The sequence below is a fragment of the Sarcophilus harrisii genome, chromosome X (assembly GCF_902635505.1).
Source record: "Sarcophilus harrisii chromosome X, mSarHar1.11, whole genome shotgun sequence".
In the NCBI taxonomy this organism is placed as follows: Eukaryota; Metazoa; Chordata; class Mammalia; order Dasyuromorphia; family Dasyuridae; genus Sarcophilus; species Sarcophilus harrisii.
The window spans coordinates 62,305,917-62,324,016 of NC_045432.1; the positions used below are offsets into that span (position 1 = coordinate 62,305,917).

An 18,100-nucleotide genomic window follows, 5' to 3' on the forward strand; every position below is an offset into this window, starting at 1 on the left:
TAGAATGGAACAAATCCTCATCACCATTGCCTCTCTATATTATAGAAATATTTTCCATAGGGATAGGGACTGGACCTGTGATTTCAGTCATACACGGGCTTCCCAGGTGAGGAAACTCCTTCGAGCGATGCAGGTCAGCAGCTTCTCTGTGAGTTGCCTAGAGCCCTGAGAAATTAAGCAAGTGGCTCCATAGGCACGGAGCTAGGATTTGGACCCAGGTCTCATCCCCCCTAGAAATAATCTGACAGCATATGGTTCTGTAAGGCTCCCAAAGATCACTGGCTTCATTTGTGTCTTAGGGCAGGGGATTCAGGCCTGAGAGAATTCAACTCCACAGTCCTTGCTGGCACTGAATTTATTATCGATTTTCTTGGGTTCACATTCAGAACTACCAATATGCAGACCTGTTTTTACCAGTGAGCTCCCAGTGACTCTGAAAATGATTTTAGCAGGAAAATACCTGCCACACTGTACTGCTTGGTTGAACTTCTGTTAATGTTAGAAAAAGTATAGTGCTCACGTGGCTAGAGTGGCTTTCTGGAGAGGATTTTCTTTTCCTTTTTTTTTTCTTTTTCCAGAGTCCAGGGCATCTCATAGCAACGAGTCTGAGGTGAAAAGAGTGAATTTCAATGGTGACAAATGTGTTCAAAAAACAATGAGTCAGGTGAAAAATGAAGATGAGAAAGTTGTTTACCAGCCTCTAATATAACACAATGGAGCAGAATTGCTTTCGAATGTGGTCATGCTACACAGGCAGGAAGCCCTTCCCCCCCCCCCCCCCCCACAGAGGATCAGAATCTGCTCTAAGGAGTGGTTTGACAGATGGTTCCATTGTGTCCACATCAACATAACCATTCAAAAGCCACTAAACTATCTGGGATGATGGGGATAATAGTTATCATCTATAGAGAACTTTAAGATAGACAGAGAGAAATATGTCTATTATCTATTTATCTATTATATATGTGTATTCAATAAATATTCAACGATATATCCAATGACATATATATGTGTGTGTATACACAGTCCACACACCCCATACACACTCCATATACATACATTCAATGAAACTGCCCATGTAAGTTAAGATTACAAAAGCTTATAGAAACGAGGTGACTGAAAAATGTCCTCCATCAGTTACAAAACACAGCTTACCTATAAGCAGAGCTATATTCCTCAGAGGAATGATGTACTAATTTTGTGTCTATATTTTTCTGCATCTATATACATATGAATATAAAATTTTCACCATCAAAAAACACTAAGACCTTTTCAATATATTCAAGTCAGAAATCTAAATGTACTGAAACCTGTCTGTTCTTGTCCAAATTGTGACATGAAGATTGCCCTCCACCATCTAGGGTCATGGGTGATTAACCTGGGATTGTTAGAGAGCAACGGGGGAGAAGGAGAGGGAGGGAGAGAGAAGGAGAGAGAGTGAGAAAGAAAGAGAGGAGAGAGAACTATATTTGAATACATTTACTTTCCTTTCTAATCCTATGTTTAATGCATATAAAACATGATTCTGAGGAGGGATCCAGAACTTTTACCAATCTGCCAAAAGCCCCCATGACACAAAAATAGTTAAGCTTCTGATCTAGATTATTAGGGTAAGAGAGAAAAAGAGACTTCAGCATGAAAACAAGAACATGAAGAGGCAGAGGGTAATTATTTCCTGTGTCAGGAAGCTGGAAGATAGAAGAATGTCATACAGAGGAGAGAAAGGAAAAGAAGCACAGAACACTTAGGGCTAAGTTACAGATATGGGGCTCGTCCAAAAAGGAAGAAGCTGAACCCTCCAGGAGGAGGAAGCAACTATTTGTCCTCTGAGAAATTATGAGGTAGATGTCCAGGTGCCATCTGGTGAGAGATCATCCAGAAGTTGGAGGAAGAAGAGATGGGTAATACTGGTTTCTCACTGCTAGCTGAGTGGTAATGAGATAGCTTTCTGCCAATCTCAAAGCACCAAGAGAGTGGTCTGGGGTCTTTCCAGGTCATGTACCCAAGACTTTAAATCAACAAGTATTTATTAAGGATCAACTATGTGCCAAGCTCTGTGTAAAGTACTAGGTGGACAAGGAGAAAGCCCATGTGCACATAGAAGTATATACAAGATTAATCTATGCAAAATATACACAAAATCACTGTAACCAATGGGGGAGCAAGAAAAGACTCATGTAAGAGGTATTGGTGGAGCTGGGATGTGGAGGAAACTAGGCATTCTAAGAGGCAGAGATGAGGAGCAAGAGTATTCCAGGCATAAAGGATAGCCCATGCACAGGCACAGAGGAGAGGAAGGGGTGTGTGTGGCAAATAGCATGAAGGCTAGTCCTATTAGAAAGACACTATCTATTGGAGCTGGGTTGTGAAGAGCTATAAATGTCAAACAGGGGTGATTGCATTTCATCCTACAGGTAATGGGGAATCACTATAATTTATTGAACAGAGGGTGACATAGACCTGTGATTTACCAAAATTATGTTGGTGATCGGGTACAGAATAGATTGAGGAAATAGACTTGATGCAAGGAGGTCAATTAGGAGGCAACTAAAATAGTCCAAAAAAGGAGATGAGGGGCTAAATCAAGGCCTCGTGAGTTAAGAAAAGTGAGAGATGTCATAAAGGCAAAATAGAGAACATTTGGCATCTGTAGGGTAAGGGAGACTGGGAAGTAAAGAATGACACTGAGATTGTGAACTTAAGTGACCAGAAAGATGGTAGTGTCTTCAACAGAAATAGATAATTTCATAAGAGAGATGAATTCGAGAGAACCCATGAGTTCTGTTTTGGGCATGTTAAATTTGAAATGCCTATGACACATCCAATTGAAAATGTTCAATTAGCAGATGATGATTTGGGCCTGCATACAGATGATAAATAAACCCAGGATGGTTGATAGAGTAACAAAAAACAAGAATGTAGAGGGAGAAGAAGGCTGAGGACAGAACTTTAGAGTACACCCATAGGGAGTTGAAAAATGAGAAAGGGCCAGACAGGCAGAAGGAAAACCAAGAGATCTGAGTCATGAAAACCCAAAGAGAAGAGAGTATACAACTGGAGAGAATGGTAACTTGCGTAGAATGCTTTAGAGAGGTCAAGAAGAAGGAAGACTGAGAGAAGACCGTCAAATTTAGCAACTAAGAGGTTACTGGTAACTTTGGATAGAATAGAGTAATGAAATTAAAAGCCATGCTGCAAAGAGGTGAGAAGTGAGAGCAAAAAAAGGAGAAGCAACTAGGATAAAAAGCTTTTTCCAGGAGTTTGGTTGTAAAAGGGAGGACAGAAAGAGAATGAGAGCTTGAAGGGATGGTAAGGTCCAAGGAGAGTTTTCTAACAAAGGAAGAAACATAATAAATAACCTCTAAGTTTTGTCAAAACCTGGGCCTGATGACTTCCTCCCAGTCACCCAGTTTCAAAACTTTGATGTCTTCCTTGATTTCTCCTGCTCATTCACCTTACATCTCTAATCTGTGGCCAAGTCATGTTTTTTTTTTCTGCCTTTACAACATCTCTCATATATGTCCCCTTCTCTGTACTCACACAGCTGCTACTCTGGAGAAGGTCCTCAGCACCTGATTCCTGAACTACTGAACAAATTTCCTGGTTGATCTCCCTACATCAGGTCTCTCCTATTCTAGTCCATTCTCCACTCAACTATGAAAGCAACAGTTAGGTGGCATAGTGGGTAGAGTGTTGATCTGAAGTCAGGAAGACCTGAATTCAAATCATAGCCTTACCAGCTGAATGATCCTGAGCAAGTCACTTAAATTGTTTACCTCAGTTTCCTCAACTGTGAAATGGGAATAATAAAGGTACCTCCCTCCTCAGGTTGTTGTGAGGACTGAATGAAATAATCTTTGTAAAGCATTTAGCACAGTGCCTGGGACTTAGTCGATGCTATAAAAATGTTCCTTATTGTTTATTATTGTTGTTATTATTATCTTCTGAAAGTGCAAGTCTGACCATGTCACTTTCCTATTTGGTAAAATCCAGCAGCTCCCTATACCTCTAGGATCAAACAGACAATGCTGTATTTGCTATTGAAGCCTTTTCTTTAAAACCTGATCCTTTCCTACCTTTTTTATATTTTACTCTCCCCCATACACAATCTGATCCAGCAATAGAGATACTATGAAAGGCAGAAATTAGCCAGTATTGTGATAAAAGGCAAACACCTTCAGAAATTCGCTTTTGTTTTCCTATCATACGCACACTGATATTTTGGCATGTGTTTTAATCGTATGCTGTTTTATTTCATTGAAATGAAAAAAGGTCACAGAAATATACTTTCTGGGGTGAAATTATGTTTCGCATCAAGAATTGTACTTTGATTTTTACAAATCTCCTCGTCTTTTTCTTCGCCTGTGATGTTCCCTGTTTTCTCCACAAAAAGTATACTCTACACTCCGATCATCAATATTTCCCACAAAACTTGTTTGATCATTATTCACATTTAAATTTGTTCATTTTAAAACATATGATGTCATAAAAGGTTGTTGTTTTAATTATTCCCTCCAATCCTTCATCTGGATCATTTCTCCAATTCTCCCCAATCACTTTTCCTCTTATATGATCCAAGTGAGTTACACAGTTGCTCCTTCTATTACCCACAGGCAGTATACATTTTTTGGCCTGCGGGGCCAACTGATGATATTGGGTCAAAAGCCAGAGACAGATGTCCTTTTCAGGAAAGTACCTTGTCCAGCAGCAACAGGGCCCACAAAGGCTGGAGAATATGCAGTGCTAATCTGGCTATTGTCCATAGCTGTTTCTCTAGCACCTACTATGTGCTGGAGCCTTTCCCATAAGTGGGTTTTGAGGTGGTCATTTTCCTTTTGTTGCTGTCTTTGTCTCCCTATCTTTGGATGGCCCGAATCATGGCACGTTTAGTACACCTGTGAGGAACCCGATTTTGAGAAAAACAATTGCTGTGCCTTTCTGTTTTTATAAGCTGAAATATAATACAAATTATTGTTAGCCAATTTCAAAAAGAAATAGGATTAGATTTTTTCAATTAAGAATTTCAAGTTCAAAAACTGTTCCCATCATTGAAAAATGGAAATCTAAGCAGCCATCACCTAGTAGACAATGATTCACTTGGATATATATTTTTTTCATTTCTAACAGTTTCTCTTCTTACAAGGCTTACATATGTGGCTCATTGAATCAATTCAAACAATCCAAATTTCCCATGTGAAAACTCATTATGTGCTTAGGTTTCTAATGTACTGTTTGTGAATGATGTTTTGTAGGATTATCTATACTATTTCAGCATCTTAGGAGAGGCTCCCTGAAGACATTACCTAAATCCACCCATCTACAAACCAGGTTTTAAACAACAGTTTGAATATTCCTCCAACACTTTTCTCTGGGCCATCTCATTTTCTCTAAGCATCAAAATACAAGGTGTTTCAAAGTTGAAGACGAAAGACACTGGTCATTCCTTGTCCTTTGATAGTGGTTACGAGTTTTCCAGAAAGATAAACATTTAAACTATTTGGGATGAAAGCGCTGCCTTGGGCATAAATCCTTACTCTGTCAAGGCTCAGAGTGTCCTTCTATGAAGATTTACATGGGTGAAATACCTGGGCCACACATGATAATGTAAACTCCTTCCAGGAGATTTGTTCCTAGCGATAATTATTCATTTCTGTTTTCCAGTGGATGTTGAACAGACTTCAAATGCATATTTCAATACTTGGAGGATCTAGGATTTCATTGCTGTGGGGGTACTCCCCGCAGCAAAGCAAACTGAAACCTGTCTGGGAGGTAGTAAATGGTCTTTGAGAGTTTCTGTGGCCAAAAAATCCATCACTGGCAAGCAACTTGGTGATAAACCTCCATTTAGTAAGAATGGTCCTTCAGGTGACAGACACCGAATCTGTCATCTGGACCCATGCTCACAGTCCTGTCTGGTAGGATCTACTGGAGAATGCACTCTACTGGCATAGCCTGCCTTAGACAACTTGGAATTTCCGGGGTATGTTTCTAGCATCTAGGGTCTAGAGCCTAGGATGGAAATGTTTCTTACATGCCGATGAACTGAGACAGTGGAGAAGAAATCAGTGATGCTGCCAAATCAAGTTTCAGGTGATCAAGGAGAAGGCAACTTTGGCTTGAAGACAAAAGATTATAGGAAAGAAAGGAAGAAGAAAAGAAGGGAGGGAGAAAGGGAGGAAGTTAGGAGGGGGAGAGAGAGATCAGAAAGAAAGAAGACAAGGAAGATAGAAGAAGAGAAAGAAAAAAGTGAGGAAGATAAAAAAGAAAGTAAAGGGGCGGCTAAGTGGTACAGTGGATAGAGCACCAGCCCTGAAGTCAAGAGGACCTGAGCTCAAATCTGGCCTCAGATACTTAGATATGGCAACACAGCTAGGAAGTGTTAGTCACTGTATCCGCCTCAGCAAAAAAGAAAGAAAGAAAGTAAAAAAAAAAAAAAGGAAGGAAGGGAAAGAGGAAGAAAGGAGACAAAGAAGCTGTCTTTAAGACATGATACTTTAGTTTATCTCTCATATCTGTGGAAAAGGAAGGAATTTGTGCCCAAAAAAGAACTGTAGTATATTATTGAATACAAAATAGATAATTTTGATTATATTAAGTTAAAAAGTTTTTGTACAAACAAAACCAATTTGCAGACAAGATTAGAAGGGAAACACTATTGGGGAAACAACTTTTACATTCAAATTTATAAGAATCCAAGCCATTCTCCAATTGATAAATGGTCAAAGGATATGAACAGACAATTTTCGATGAAGAAATTGGAACTATTTCTAGTCATATGAAAAAAATGCTCTAAATCATTATTGATCAGTGAAATGCAAATTAAGACAACTCTGAGGTACCTCTCAGACTGGCTAAGATGACAGGAAAAGAAAATGACGACTATTGGAGGGGATGTGGGAAAACTAGGACACTAACACATTGTGGGTGAAGTTGTGAACTGATTCAAACCATTCTGGAGAACAATTCAGAACTTTGTTCAAAGGGCTATCAAACTGTGTATACCCTTTGACCCAGCAGTGTTTCTGCTGGACTTATATCCCAAAGAAATCTTATAGGAGGGAAAGGGACCTGTATGTACCAAAATGTTTGTGGCAGCCCTCTTTGTAATGACAAGAAACTGGAAACTGAGTGGATGCCCATCGATTGGAAAATGGCTGAATAAGTTATGGTCTATGAATGTTATGGAATATTATTGTTCTGTAAGAAACAATCAGCAGGATGATTTCAGAAAGCCCAGGAGAGACTTACAGGAAATGATGTTAAGGGAAAAAAGCAGAACCAGGAGATCATTGTACACAGCAGCAGCAAGATTATGTGATGACCAGTTCTGATGGACGTGGCTCTTTCCAACAAGGAGATGATTCAGGCCAGTTCCAATGATCTTGTGATGAAGAGAGTCATCTACACCCAGGGAGAGGACTGTGGGAACTGAATGTTGGTCACAACGTAATATTTTCACTCTTTTTGTTGTTGTTTGCTTGAATTTTGTTTTCTTTCTCATTTTTTTCCTTTTTGATCTGATTATTCTTGTGCAGCATGATAATTGTGGATATATACATACATATATATATATATATATATATATATATATAGAGAGAGAGAGAGAGAGAGAGAGAGAGAGAGAGAGAAGAATTGTACACATTTAACATAGATTACTTGCCATCTAGGGGAGGAGGTAAGGGGAGGGAGGGAGAAAAATTTGAAACACAAGGTTTTGCAAGGGTCAATGTTGAAAAATTATCCATGCATATGTTTTGAAAATAAAAAGCTTTAATTTTAAAAAACACATGATTCTTCTTGGATTTTCTGTATCTCTGATACCCAATACTTTGTCCAACCTACATTATCTGCTAGGTTCCTTTGGACTAGCCAGACTCCTTGGTCTTTCCATAACAATTCAAGCCCACTATCACCTCTACCCTAGTGACAGGGCATAAGAGGTCATTTGGCTTCCATGGCCGATTAACTTGTTGGGGTACTTTGGGCCTACTGCCAGTAGCATTAAATAATCATACTCATGCTTTGGTTCATGTGTCACTAATGATGAAATAAAGCCACCAATTTATTTTCCATCAGCTACTCTACCACTGGCATTGTTCATCATTGCTAAACTGAACCTGATTTGGACCAATGACCTAGAGAAGCAAAAGGCTTCTTTCTTCTTCCATTATCAGGTCCCTGGGGTATTTGACTCCTTTGCTAGGCTTTTTGAATGATTGAAAGACCAGTTCAGATAGTGCCATTTTATTTCCTAATGGAAGCAACAGCTATTCTCATAAATGATTTACCTTGTTTCAAAAATCAGTGGAATTGCCATTGCCTTAACATTGTCTGGTTCCACAGCATTCCCCATTCTCAAAAGTACTACCCTGTTTAATCTCCACATAAAAGGAAACTCAAATTAATTTTGTTTTTAAGAATCTCACCTCCTTCTTTATGATAACTGGAGCCTCTCAGGAATGGTGCCATATCAGGGTAGGAGGTTGCTCATTGAAGAGTGGGTTTCAATAGTCATACTTTTTTGAAAAAGCATAAAAATCAGTTTGTGTTACAATTCCCTGGGTCAAAAGAATGCTGATGACATCCTTTTTCTTAGTAAATTTATTATTGGAAATATATCTCTATACGCATACATATATGTCTCTTTATATTTAAATGACATCTGAAGAATTGTATAATACCTTAAAATGCTACAGTAAAAAAAATTTGGGCGATGGGGTCACTGCTGACATGTAAAGATGTGTGCTGTAATTTACATGTCCATAGTGGCACCATGGGCAAGAGCTAGTTTCTTGCTAGCAAAAATAGGATTAAATCGTCTCCTTTGTATAAGAGCAAAAAACCGAATTTCACCTTAATCTTCTTTCAAAGCTTAATAAGATCAACTGGAAGATGCCAATCAGCACTTATCTTGAAAGGGGAACAGCAAATGCAGTGTATTTTACCTTTGGAAAGTTCATGCAGGAGAAAAATTAATCCATAAGCGCGCATTTCCAAGTTATTTCCTGCTTGCTGTGCCCACACATACTGTTCTATTTGCTAGGAGACATTGGAATTATTGAGAAGCTCAGTGGTACTACTGGTGTTGGAATGATTCTTTTAAAATTGTGCAAGTTTCCTTGCTAGTTCCAGCTCACAGGCAATTTTAATGTTCCAAATATATTTCATAAATTCTGCCTTCCTGTGGGGTTTTTCTGAATGGAAATAGTATTTTCTTATTATATGACTTTGGCTACAAATAAATTATAAGAATTTCTTAAAGGCAGACAATTGGTGGAAGAGTCAGGAATAAAACCTAGGTCTTCGGACTTTTAACTTAGTGCTCTTTCCACTGCACATAAAAAGAATAACTACTCTCCAAGTCCGATCCATCGTCTTCGCTGAAGATAGTAGAGGAAGAACTGTGGAGACCAATCGCAGGTCAAAGGAATTCCAGCCACCAGGACATGCAGAGAGACTGTGTGTGCCTTGGAATCCCGATGGCAGTGTGGAAGGCTGGAAGGAACTCTGGACTGCTGACCAAGTGGTGATACTCCTATTGGATTAGCATCTTGGCCAATGTGTTAAGACTAATCCTGTGATTTTAAGAACCAGACAGGGCGCACGGGGTGGCAACCCAGCCCTATTCACAACTCTCACGATGATCACCTTGAGGTGAAGGTTGAGAGAGGAGTAAATGACACCCCATGTTCTTATAAACAAAGCAGGAAACATTGGAACAAATCAGAAATACTAATAACTCACCTGCTGGAAATACTCCAGTGCAATTAATACTAATTACTAAAGCAGGTAAACAACCAATGTGCACGAAATGGCTTGAAGACATGAATGGTCTCATTATGCATCAATATTATATCAAGGTAAAACAGAAAAAAGCCTACCAGTTATGAGAAAGAACTATATGCTACTTTTTGTCAATAGCACCCTTGACTGCATGTCCCACAACAGCATGCTGTTAATCAGCATGGAAATTCTAAAGTGACCTCATCCCTAATCATACATTAGATAAAATAAGGGATGAAATGGAGGAGATAATAAAATGTGAAGAGAAAAGTTGAAGAGCCGCAGTCATCGAAAATCTTTACTTAAGTCAAATTTCAGAAATTATACCTATAACAAAATAATTTTTAAAAGCAGCACGTATATGTTTTATGATTTTTAAAAGGTGATGGGCATACTTACACTAGAATTCTGAAAAGCCCTTTTTGAGTCGATATCAAGAATCCAACTAGCAAACTAAGTTTACCAAAACAAGTAATTCCAAAAATCTAGTAATTGCTATAACTACCATGAATAAATACATTTTCCACAGCTTTAGACAGAAAGTATAAAAACACTTCAGGACCTGAATACAGTAATACAGGCGGCAGCTAGAGTCATGGTAAGAACCACTCACTGGAAGACATATTATTCAGGAATATGTTTAAGGACAGTCATCATGTACTAATTCCAACACTTTCAAAGAATTGAAAAAAAACTATTGAATATTGGGAAAAGCTACTGGAAGATCATATTGCTATTTAGCTGGTTCCTTCAGTACAAACCTTAGATGGCATACTGAATGCCAAACTAAAGACTAAATAAACAAGGGCACGTGGAAAGAAATTCAGAAAACAAAAGCAAATCGTATTTCCAGATTCCCTTAATCAGCAAGGTCAAGTAAAAGTCAAAAATTAAAGCAACAAGAACAAAATAAACAATTCAGCATCAATCAAACACTTTACTACAGAGGCTTAAGAAGTAAATCAGAGGTAAGAGAAACATCAACGGATTAAAATTCAAGTTGGATCAAATGAGAAACAGGTTGTGCATCATGAATATAATCAACTGCAGACTAATTACATCAAGGGAAATCAATGAAACTAGCCTCTCTGCAAAACTGGAAGGCTGTATGGGCACTCGGTCAACTAACATTTATCAAATGAACCACTATACTAAGCACTGGGGATGCAGAGAAATGCAGTCCATGTTCTCCAATGGGAGAGAAAACATGCAAACTAGGTACAAAACAAGCTATAAACAAACAAAAATGGAAATAACAGGGCAGACACTAAAATGAAAAGAAATTGGAAAGGCTTTTTGTGGAAATTAGAATTTTAACTGGAACTTGAAACTGGGGGATCCCGAAGGGAGATATGAGGAGAAAGAATATTCCTATCATGGCAAACAACCAGTGAAAATATAATCAAGAAATGGAGGCTCTTATAGCAAAGAATAGTGAGGAACTCATTATTACTGGGTGTTTCACAGTAGGGCAGCACTTCTTAAGACTTTTTGGTCTCAGAACCCTTTATAGTCTTAAAATTTTTTGAAGATCCTCTTAAGACTTTTTGTTTCTGTGACATACTTATCAACACTCAACATATTAGAAAGTATAACACCTTAGTGTTATAATGAAAATAGTTTTGATCTCATGGACCCCCTGAAAAAGGGGCTCCATTTGGTGAAATAAATCTTTTTTTTAATACTGAGAGAGAGAGAGAGAGAGAGAGAGAGAGAGAGAGAGAGAGAAAGAAAGAGAGAGAGAGAGGGAGAGAGAGAAACATTTATTTCTCAATAGGATGTAAACATATTGAAATGAGGACCAATTTTCAATAATGTCTGACATTATAAGACTGACCTTTCTCCTACATCCTCATGTCACTTATGTGAATTTAAAATAGAATCCTTTTCTTTTTCGCTTGAAATCAATTGTTCAGTAAACATTTATTAATTACTTATAATATGTCAGTCCCTGAAGATACAAAGACAAAAGGAAACAATCCCTACCTCTGGAGAAGTAAACCTTGCAATTCTTCTCAAATGCCAGAGTGATCCTACCTTGTATATGTCAAACCAAAAGATGAGAATGGAACTGCCTTAACATAAAGGCCAATTATGAGTTTATGGAATATATTCAAAGCATTCACATGTTATACCTTCTCTCAAAATTATAAACTATGAGAAAACTACATCTTGGCTAAGAACTAGAAAGGTTATATGAAAAAGCCCCAGGGGTATACAAATCAACTCATTATTGATTTGGCTATTCTTAACCAAGTCACTTGAAATACTATAATATTCATATCACCTTTATTGATAGTAGTTCAAAGCTTTTCATTCCATCTCACACACACACACACACACACACACACACACACACACACATACACGTTTTATTCTGGTATTGCAAACAGAGGCTATCCCAAAATTCTTAGTACAGATGGGAGACTTAATAGCTCAAAAAGGTTTTCTGAACACTCTGTTATAAATTAACTCCCCAAACAAGGAGGATGCCATAGCATCTGATGTCCACGTGGAAAACTCTTAGCTATTTAATACATGGCCCTGATATTAAAAGTGTTCAAACTAAGTCAAATTTCAGGAAGACAGACTCCACTCATTATTAGTTCTGTCTGCTCTTAATCTTATTATCATCTCTCCCAAAGAAAACAATGCATATTTTCCAAGTCAACTAAGATGGAGCATTGAAACCTGAACATATCCCCATGAAAAATATATTATGCACTTTCTTCATCCCATAGCAACTTTCTCCAGTGATATCAAATGTCATTTGTACTCAGTAGAAAGTATAGAACAGTCAATGGATACCAAAGGAAAATAGAGCCTTAAAGGCTTGAGCTTGAATTAGGAGGTCAAATAGAACCAATGTATGAAGGTGATAATTTAAAAGTACCTTGTTCTGTTCCAGGCAAGATGCATCAAATAAAAAATTATTGAGGAGGATGTTGTAGCCGTTCTTATCAGGACACTCACAGGCCACCATGAAGTCCAAGCCGAATGAAGTCGATCACATTTAGTTCAGTTAACACCTTTGCGATGCCAATAAACCTTTGGAATAGGCAAATGGACAGAAAGATTTAGAAAAGATTTAAATTATTGACAGAACACAGAACCTACTACTCCAAGGCAAATTAACATTGGAATTTACATGGAAAATTAACATTGCCTTAATAAAAAGGAAGAAGAGGATTCAGAGATGCTCTCATACTGCAAGAGAAACTATTTCTTTCAGTCATTTCAGTCACGTCTGACTTTTTCTGACTCCATTTGAAGTTTTCTTGGAAAAAAATATGGGAGTGGTTTGCCATTTCCTGCTCTACATCAAGTAATAGAGGAAACCAAGGCCAAGAGGATTAAGTGACTTTCCCAGAGTCACACAACAAGTGAGTGTCTAAGGTCAAATTTGAACTCAGGAAGAGGAGGCTTCCCGACTCCAGGCCTGGAACTCTATTCAATGCACCATCTCACTGTCCCTGAGAATGAGGTTAAGAAAGTACAAAACCATACTGTATAAGGCCCATATAAGTTTATGCTGCATAATCTCTACTAGGCCCTCACTGTGGCAAGTCACATGCAGAAGTGGCCCTGCTCCCTGTCAACGCATCCTCTTCTACCTGCACAAGCGATCTCACTCCATCCCAAGACTTCCCCCTCTCTCATCACCACTCTCTCATTCATCTTCAACTTCTTCCCTGTCTTCTGCCTCCCCGCTGCCCACAAACATGTCCATAACTCCTTCATCTTGAAAAAACCCTCCCACGGTCTGTCCATTGCTGCTAGGTACCATCCAATAGCTAGCTCTCCTTGCTTTCACGGACAAATTTTTTGAAAAATCTACCTACAGTGAATACCTCCATTCTTTCCTCTGACTCTCTTCTTACTTCTCTTCAGTCCGGCTTCTGACCTCATCATTCAACTGAAACAAGCTCTCTCTAAAGTTACCAGTGATCTTTTAAGCACCAAATCTGATGGCCTTTCCTTGATTCTCAAGCTTCTTGAATTCTGAATTCTTTAGCACTTTATACTCTCTCTAGGTTATCACGACATTATTTTTTCCTAGAGTCTCTCCTGTTTGATCACTAACTTTTGGTTTCCTTACATTTGTCAAATTCCAGTTAAAATCTCATCTTCTGCAAGAAGCTTTTTTCAATCCCTCTTAATTCTAATATTTTCCTTCTGGGGATTACTCCCCAGATTACTCCCCAAATTACTCCCCAGAATCTTATTTATCATAGGTTATCCCTACCTAGTTGTTTGAATGCTATCTCCATTAGATTGTATGCTGCTCAAGGGCAGAGACTATCTTTTGCCTTTCTTTGGGTACCTGATATGCAGTAGTCAATGCTTACTGACTGACTGACTGACAACTTCTCAGGCTCCTTTGCTGAATTTTCATCCAGATGTCCCTGAAGCCTCTGATCTGGGTCCTCTTCTTCTGTTCCTCTAGACAATTTCACTCAGTAGACCTTTATGCTCCCATGGAGTCCATGATCCTCACTCTGCAGATGATTCTCAAATCAATTCTTCTAGGGCTCCCAACCTCTACTCTCACATCTCCAAGTGTCTGATGTGCATCTCAGACTGCACAGTCCATAGACATCTTAAACTCAACGTGTCCCAAACTGAACCTATCTTTCTACCAAAATTTTCTCCTCTTCATATATTCCTTGTGACTAGTGAGGACACTATCATCCTTCCAGTTACTCAGGCTCACAGCCTTAATGTCATCCTTGACGCCTTACTCTCTCACCATCCCCATAGCTAATCTACTGCCAAGCCTTCTGTCTGTGGCTTCACAAGAGCTCTCCCATGCATCCCCTCCTCTCCTCTTACACTCTTAACATTCTGCTATAGGCCTTAATTGACACACTGTTGGACTACTGAAAGTTGGTCTTGGGATGTCAAGTCTCTCCCCATTCCAATCCATCCTCCACACGGCTGTTAAAGTAATTTTCCATGTCAACCCCCTACTCAGTAAACTCCAATGGCTCCCTATTACCTCTAGAATCAAAGAGAAAGTTCCATGTTTAACTTTCAAAACCATTCATAATCTGACCCATTCCTCCCTTTCCGGTTTTCTTAGTCCCCTTCACACAATCTCCTGACTGTGCTCTAGCCCATTCCTGGAACATTCTCCTTACTTAGTTCATTTTCCCAGCCTTTCTTATGAGCCTTTCATGCTATTATCTTTCTCTCTGAGATTAGCTCCAGTTTATCAGTTATTATAAAATATATATGATACCTATACGAACATAAAAATATAGATTACATATGTGATGTGTGTATGATTTCTATATATTTGTCAGCATGTTGTTTGCCCCATTAGGTTATAAACTCCTTGAGGACAGGGGTTGTTTGTGGTCTTTCTTTGTCTTCCGGGTGATTAGTACAGTTTGCTGCTCTTAAATGTGAATGCTTAAAAAATGCTAGTTGACTTAACTTGACAGAGGAGATTCCAGGACAAACAGGCACACCACCACAAACAGGCCAATAACAAAGTACTGAACATATTCCACTATCTTTATCCTATGTAACCAATGCTGATCTATAGCAGATGGAGCCAATGAAGTGGATAAGGCCCTTTGTGACATCGGTCATAGAAATACAAGCTACGATATAAAAACCAAAAAAGTTGAACAAAATGGCCGAGATAAGTTGGTTTGGTTTTGGAAACTGAAGGGTTCATGATTATGATACAGGATCAACTCATTGTGAAGATTTAGAGAAAGTTTATTTTTAGGAGCCCAGACTTATTAATCAATGCAAACTTCACAAGAGAATGTAACATATTGCCGCATAATCAAGTGGCTAGAAATATATATCTGAATTTTGCTATGCATTATAAACTAACACACGACAAGTCCCTGTACGACACAGATCAAACCCCAAATATCTTAGACAATTCATCAAGTAAGCTATACTGTAACCAGACAAAGCTATGACCCACAATTTCCCAGACTTAACACTAATACACAAAAATAGACGAATGATGGTTTTTTAAACAGATTTTTCCATATCAAACACTAGAAACCTCTAAACTATGTAGAATGAAAGTTTCAAAATATAGCAACTTAGCGGAAAAAAAAAATCAAAATCACATGATAGTCATAAAAAGTGTATAACACTGGTCTCATCCTATCTGTTTCAGGGTGCTTCCAAGCATGCTTTGGGTAAGCATATAGAAGATGAGTCAGTTCCCAATACATTTAATCAATTACCAAAAAAATTAATTATTTTATATATATGATAAAAAAATTTTCTGATCATTAGATATAAAAGAAGAAGAAAGTAGGATAACGTCTGTTTCTGTCTGAGCTCCATCATACACAAAGGTAAGAGGAATGAAGTATATAATAATAATAATAATAACCTCATACTAACAGGAAGAAAGATACTAGTCATCCTATCTACTACTTCGCTTTCTTGAAGATGCATTCAGTGAGGCTACTGAAGATGAGCTTGTGTCCCAATCTCATTCAATTACATAAAATCAATGATAATTGTGCAGTAGCTCACCAAACATTAAGACTGAAAAAAATAATAGTAGGACAGCAGTTTTTGGTAGGACCATTCCTACCTAAATTCAAGTGAGCATAAATATGAGAATGAAAAAATAATAACCATAACAATAAATAATACTATGAAAATGAAATAATAACAGAAGCAGCAGTTGAACTTTATAAACTTGTGGTTATTCATTCAAGTCCAACTCTCTGTGACCCCATTTTGAGTTTTCTTAGCAAAGACGCTGGAGTGGTCTGACATTTCCTTCTTCTGATCATTTTGCAGATGAAGAACTGAGGCAAATAGGATAAAGTGATTTGCCAAGGGCAACACAGCTAGTAAATGGCTGAAGCCAGACTTGAACTCAGGAAGATGAGTCTTCATGACTTCAGGCTTGGCACTCTATCAACTAGTTCTTCAAGATTTTTAATATCTATTGTATCCATTATTCCACTTGATTCTCAGAAATACAGTGAGAAGGAAGTCTCTGTTATTATCCACATTTTACAGAAAAGTTAACATACTCTGAAAGGTTCAGTGTGTTACATGTGTGTCATGTAGCTAGGAAGTGTCTGAGGCCAAGTCAAATCCAAGTGTTCCTGACTTTGTCTACTGCTCCTTTCGTTATATCTGCAGAGATTCTATAAACTTGGCCAGCATACCACTGCCTAGCCAAAGACACTTTTGTGCATGCCTGTGTGTGTATGAGTATGTATGTGTATGGCAATTGAGGTTAAATGATATGCCCAGGGTCCCACATCCAGGAAGTGTTAAATGTCTGAAGCGGATTTGAACCCAGGTCCTCCTAATTCCAAGACCAGTGCTCTATCCACTGTGCCCCCTAGTTGCTCCCAAAGACACTTTCGGTTGGGTGAAAAATCTTAGTATTAGACAGTGACATCATTTTGGTTAGTATGACCCCTGTCCAACTCCTTCTCACATTCAAATAAAAGAAAGACAATAATATTTGGTGTGCTGAATTTTAAAATTTAGACCAAAGTCACATGCTAGCAAGTATATGGGAATCAAAGTTTTAAAACCATAGAACCTTGGAATTGGAAGGGATGTCAGCAGAGTCTACCTAGACCATCACTGCCCTTGAGGAGTTTATACATGCACATAACTACTCAGTGTCTGAGGCAGATTTTAAACTTGGGTATTCTTAATGTCAGATCCCATACATTCTCCACTCCACTAGGCTGCTGTCCTTGGTGGTAGAATATTCCCCCCCCCCCAAAATCCAAGTTTGGCTTCAGCCATTTTCTAGCTGTGTTTCTCTTTGTATATATATATATATATATATATGTGGAGGGGCACGTACACAGGAAACATGAATAGTCTCACATTTGGGTGATGGGACATGTGATGCTATAGGATTGGCTTATGTCTTCTGGTGATGTCATCACACTGTCCTACTGGCCTTGCTCCCTACTGGCACCCACTAGACTTGAGCAGCATTTTTCATCTGAGGTAGCTGCCTCTTCCCCATAAGGGGAGTTGAAGTGCCACCTCTTTTTCTAGTTTACAGCCAAGAAGCTATGTTTCCTCTCTTTAAGTGGAAAAGACAGGTCTTCACACACCAAGGGGCTTTCTCTCCATAAGGAGAGAGATTTTTCAGCTCCCACAGCCTTAGCCTCGGGGCTTAATTAAAAACTACTATCATTTAGTAGTCCACCTTTGAACTCATTTCTTCTTGCTAGCAGAGCCAAAGCCCCAGTCCCAAGCTTCTACCTGACTTAGAGTTTGAAAGTCTCCTTTAATTCCAATTAATTCCTGCTTGTCAACCTTCATCCCACTCAAACGTTCCAACTGC

The 18,100-nt window shown here is 38.5% G+C and overlaps 1 long non-coding RNA gene across 9 annotated transcripts in view; it reads right to left on the reverse strand.

Annotated features, from left to right (window-relative positions):
- Window positions 1-18,100, reverse strand: part of LOC116420275 — a 217,052-nt gene that overhangs the window by 123,567 nt on the left and 75,385 nt on the right. For all 9 annotated transcript variants that reach the window (XR_004230575.1, XR_004230581.1, XR_004230580.1 and 6 more), the window contains 2 exons: window positions 12,677-12,831; window positions 521-605 (listed from right to left, as the gene is read on the reverse strand). This is a non-coding gene — a long non-coding RNA (uncharacterized LOC116420275). The remainder of the gene's footprint in view (window positions 1-520; window positions 606-12,676; window positions 12,832-18,100) is intronic.